The following is a 6,000-nucleotide window of genomic DNA, read 5'->3' on the forward strand; positions in this document are numbered from 1 at the left end:
TTTAGATGTGGAAATTTACATGCAGTAGCCAGAAGGGTTTGTTGAGAAAGGCAAGGAAGATTGGGTATGCCAGTTGTTAAAGAGTCTTTATGGCTTAAAACAATCACCGAGGGCATGGTACCATAAATTCCACAAGTTTATGCTTTCTCAAGGCTACAAACGTAGTGAGTTCGATCACTGTCTATATACAAAGAAGGCTAAGGATGGTAGTTGGTTGATCCTTATTTTGTATGTGGATGACATGTTGATTGCTGGCAAGCACTTGGAAGAAATTTCAGCTTTGAAGTCAAAGATGGCAAAATCGTTTGACATGAAAGACATGGGTGAGGCAAGTCATATACTTGGTATGCGCATTGAGAGAGACAGATCAAAGAAGTTGATTTGGTTATCTCAAATAGAGTATATTGACAAGGTTTTGCAACGTTTCAATATGGAGAAGGGAAAGGCACTGAGTGTTCCATTGCCACCATATGTGAAACTTAGCAAACAATATTGTCCTGTGTCTGAGGAAGAACAGGCTGAAATGGATAAGATTCCATATGCGTCTGCAGTGGGTAGTTTGATGTATGCAATGATTGGTACTCGCCCAGACATTGCATTTGTAGTGGGAGTAGTAAGTCGATACATGTCAAACCCAGGCAAGAAACATTGGGAGGCAGTGAAAGGAATATTGAGATACTTGAAAGCTACAAAGAGTATGCATATATGCTATGGGAGTCAGGAGCTAAGTGTAAAGGGTTTTACAGACTCAGATTATGCAGGTGACTTAGACAACCGAAGGTCTACGTCAGGGTATGTCTTTACATTGGCTGGTGGAGCAGTATCATGGCGTTCTAGATTACAAGATTGTGTTACTCAGTCTACTACAGAGGCTGAATATGTTGCAGCATCAGAGGAATGCAAAGAATCAATTTGGCTTAATCTACTAGTAACAGATTTGGGAATCAAAGAAGAGATGCCTGTGCTATATTGTGATAGTCAAAGTGCTATACAATTGGCTCGCAATCCAGTTTATCACTCAAAGACAAAGCATGTGGATCTGAAGTATCATTTCATCAGGGAAATGCTCGAGGATAAGCAACTTCAGCTTGTCAAAGTTCACACCATAGAAAATCCTGCTGATCTACTTACAAAAGGACTTCCCTCAGAGAGATTTGCGCATTTTCGCAAGCAGTTAGGTGTAGGGTAGTACATCACTTCTCTACATCTCTTGTATATTAGCTTGTATAGTAGCTTCTCTCACACTTAAAGTACCACATTGGACTTTAAGTGGGAGGTTGTTGGGGTATAAAGCCCAATGTGGTCGCCCAGGTAAGTGGGCGGGCCGCCAGGTATGTACACATATTCTTTTGCAAAAACCTAATAAGAACTCACTATGCTCTACACATTACAGTAGAGCGAGTTCACCATATCGTCGTGCTCTTCTTCTCACCCTCTCTCTCGCGTCGCACTTCCGCTCGTACTCCTTCACTTCTCACTCCCACCCAAATCAAGTTGTCCTGTTCCAACATCCATGAAGACCTCACAGACACCTCCCTGCTATCCTCTGCTATCTCATCTGGACAAAATGTCAACTTCTGTACACCACATTGGGAGCAGTCCCCCATCAAGCATTTCTTGGCATTGTATTCACTATCTCTTGGCCTTGGGCACATGATGGATTCCCACATACTAGTGATGTGCTGACATACTACCTGGTTTGCAAAACACTCTACTATATCATCACTTCTACAACACACGGAACAATTGCAAAGGTGACCTTTCCATGATGCCCAAACTTGTTTTTTCGCATCTGATTAAAATCCTCTTTGAAATAGAGTATCTCACATGGGATACACAGCAGCAGGTATACCACTCTTTCAACTTCCGAACAAACTACGGCTTTAATGCCTCAAAGCATCTAAGAGACACGACCACTGTTGTGTGAGTCCTCTTGAATCTTTGGTATAGCTCTACCTGTGGAACCAATACAATAAGAGTTAGAAAATTCCAACTTCATGCAAATGGTAAAATGCCACTAATGTGCAGAATTGGCTGTATACAATACCAAAGAATATATTGTAGAACCAAAATTGGTTTTAAACATTACCAAAGATAGTAATATACCAAAATTGGATGTACACACTACCAAAGCTTGTACTGTAGTACCAAAATAGGTTGTAAACAGTACCAAAGATAGTACTGTAGAATCAAAATTGGATGTAAAGAGTACCAAAGATTGTACTGCAGAACCAAAATTGGTTGTAAACAGTACCAAAGATAGTAATGTAACAAAATTGGATGTACTGACTACCAAAGATTGTAATGTAGAACCAAAATTGGATGTAAAAAGTACCAAAGATTGTACTCTAGAACCAAATTGAATGTAAACAGTACCAAAGATAGGATTGTAGAACCAAAATTGGATGTAAACAATACCAATTTTAGTAATGTAGAACCAAAATTGGATGTCAATAGTACCAAATATTGTACTGGAGAACCAAAATGGGTTGTAAACAGTACCAAAGATAGTACTGTAGAATCCAAATTGGTTGTAAGCAGTACCAAAAATTGTACTATCTGTCTGCTTCTGACTCATTTTAGAATTGTTTGCAGAAGAGTACCCATATGGAAACTTTGCAAATGCCTTGGTGATAAACAAGAATGTTTTGGTACTATACAGGGAATAGTTTTGGTACTGCACAAAGACTTTGGTACTACACAAGTAGGCTTTGGTAAAATAGAGTGAGGCTTTGGTACTAAAGATTGAGGTTTGGTGCCTATAGGGACGGAAAAGGTACTATACAGAGGCTTTGGTACTATACAAATAAGCTTTGGAATCACTAGTATGCAGCAAACTACCAAATTTGGTACTGCACATGGGCTTTGGTTCTTTACAGGATAGCTTTGGAACTACATAGGAGTGCATTGGTACTGTATATAACCTTTGTAAGGTACTGCATACCACCATTACCATATAGCAGAATACCAAATTTGGTACTGCACAAGGGCTTTTGTTCTAAAAAGGATAGCTTTGGAACCACCCAGGAATGCACTGGTTCTGTATACAACCTTTGTAAGGTACCGTATACCACCACTACCATATAGAAGACCACCAAATTTGGTACTATCTTGACCAAATCGGCCTTAAGAATCACCAAATAAATTACAATTGCTAAGATTTGTTGGTACCTGAGAGTCATCGAGTAGATGCACAGGATGTTTGACAACACTTTTCCTTCCAATTCTCTTCTTACATATGTCCTTCTTGTTTGGTGAAACTCTAGTTTCTGATTTCCAAAAGGCATACACCAAATCTCTTGTTTCATTAGTGATAATGGTTCCTTGTGGCAATTGTCTCTCACAAGCACTCAAAGGCAACACTTCATCCTCACTTGTTTCTCTAGCCTTGAAGTTGCAGCAGCTATATTCCTTCAATGGACACCCAGGACACTAGCAATTTTGGATTGGTTTACTGAGGCTACACTTGTACTATTGTTCAAGATCATCGTCAGAGAGGTTCTCTTAACAAAAAGATCACTTGCTCAGTGCGGGACCTTAATTTGAGCCAAAGTGTTGTGCACACCTGATAGAACGGTGTCTTCAACATTGTTGAAATTTGATTTTTGCAGCTTGGAAAATGTTTGGTGGTCCAATAGTTGCTGAAATATTTCCTTTTGCTCATTCCTTGATAGCCCGAGTGTTTGCTTGCGCTAACATCGCTCCACCGCTGCACAAAAGTTCTCTCTTGACCTGGCTTTCGGTAATCCAAGTGCAAAAGAAGGATGTCGTTCTTTCCTTCTTTGTTCCCATTTCTTTGCAACCCAATAATCACGAAGAAAAACTTGATTAGTGACACATGTCTCAATGGAACTGAAAATGGGATGGTTTTGTATCTGTTCAGGAGCATTCCTGTCTCTGAGAATAAGACAAGACAGCGAGTTGTTTTCGCTTTCCATGCGTGATTCCTCCTCATCCACCTCATCGAAAGAGAGTAGCTGTCCCGAGCGGTAAACTCTTGTAGTATTGTCCATTGGCAAGGAGCACGCACGCACGCGTGCGTACACACACACACACAGATAGATAGATAGAGAGAGAGAGAGAGAGAGAGAGAGAGAGAGAGAGAGAGAGAGAGAGAGAGAGAGAGAGAGAGAGAGAGAGAGAGAGAGAGAGAGAGAGAGAGAGAGAGAGAGAGAGAGATATGCAGCAGTGGTCACTAAACATCAATTAAAACCAGGGTTTCGTGTTCATCTTTCTTGTGCAGAGAGTGAGAGAGAGATAGAAAGAGATGCAACGGCTGGTCAACCAGGGCTCAGCTTGCTGGTGGAGAGAGAGAGAGAGAGAGAGAGAGAGAGAGAGAGAGAGAGAGAGAGAGAGAGAGAGAGAGAGAGAGAGAGAGAGAGAAAGTGAGATAATGAGAGAGCAACCCAAGTTCACTGGCTATGTAGCACGGAAGGTGCATAGGAGCAACACAACCGTGTGTTGAGAGAGTGAGAGAGAGAGAGAGAGAGAGAGAGAGAGAGAGAGAGAGAGAGCGAGAGAGAGAGAGAGAGAGAGAGAGAGAGAGAGAGAGAGAGAGAGAGAGAGGTGCTTTTCCCATGGAAGTATGTACAGTATTATTGTAGGCATACTCCACTAAGGGTAAGTACTTCTTTCATTTGGACTTTTGATCTACTTCTGTGACATAAGCTTTTAGTAGATCAAGAATGGCTAGGTTAGCTATTTCATTTTTGCCATCCGTTTGGGGATGATAGGCCAAATAGAAGTTTAGCCTTGTACCTAAATTCTCAAAGAGACCCTTCTAGAAATTACTGGTCATTCTACAATCTCTATTTGACACTATGGACATTGGCAAGCCGTGGTACTTGAAGATTTGTAATATAAAGAGGGTTGGCATTTGATGGGCCTTGATAGTCTTTTTGATAGGTATGAAATGCACTTGTTTTCTAAACCTGTCTACTATCATCCATATTCTTGTATTCCCATGGATAGACTTAGGGAATTCAAAGATAAAATCCATGGATATGCTCTCCCATGGTGAATTAGGGATTGGCAAAGGTTGAAGAAAACTAGGTTGCTTCCCTTTATCAAGCTTTGTCTTTTGGCATACCACACATTTTGAAACATACTCTTATATGTTTGCTTTCATGGAAGGCCAATAGAAGTATGTTTTATCCCTTTTATGGTAGACTGAATCCCTCTATGCCCCGCATAAGAAGGAGCATGAGATTCATAAATTACTCTCACATAGTGAGTTAGTAGCACATAGTCTATTGCCATAGAGAAGATAACCATCTTGTAGGGTAAATGGTTCTTCCTTCTTTACATTATTGATAGCATACTCATCTATCATAGAAGATAGATCATTGTGAGCTGCTATGAATACTGCATTCACTCTCGATCATCTTGAGTGTAACATTTAATGCACTTGTAACTTTTGTGTATGGCATTGACAATACTTGAAAAGAGAGAGAAATAGAAAAATTGATCACAGTTGAGGACCGGATTTACATGGAGCCGGTCCCCCCTCCATAAAGACTTCGTATTATAGCTTCTCCCATCAAAGGAGACTTTTGTACAATACAATTCTTGTGTTCCTTGACAAAACTCATTGGTACAATGAAGATGGAAGCTTCATGCACCAAATTATGCTTGAAAAACACACCTAGTGTCCCTAGTCTCATTCCCAAGACCTCACACACCTTCACAAATGGTGAGAGCTAGCAGGGAATGAGGATAGGTTGAGAGGAAGAAGAGGTATCTTACAAGAAATAAGTATTCTCCTCACATAATCACTCTAATATCATAGCTTAGCTTAGTAATTAGTATGGTAGTGGAGATGAGCATGCCATTGAAGCTTGGCTCTTGGTTGGATTTGCATTCCATAGCCAAGAGTTGTTGGTGTATGCCTATACTTATCAATTCTTGGAAAAGGAGATGGAGTTCTTCTTGCACACATGAGTTGTGTGTGTCTATGGCAATGTGTTAGAGTAAAATGCAGCCCTTTATCTCATCTTGGTC

Source organism: Adiantum capillus-veneris, chromosome 27 (genome assembly GCF_014529385.1).
Source record: "Adiantum capillus-veneris isolate H3 chromosome 27, ASM1452938v2, whole genome shotgun sequence".
Lineage (NCBI taxonomy): Eukaryota > Viridiplantae > Streptophyta > Polypodiopsida > Polypodiales > Pteridaceae > Adiantum > Adiantum capillus-veneris.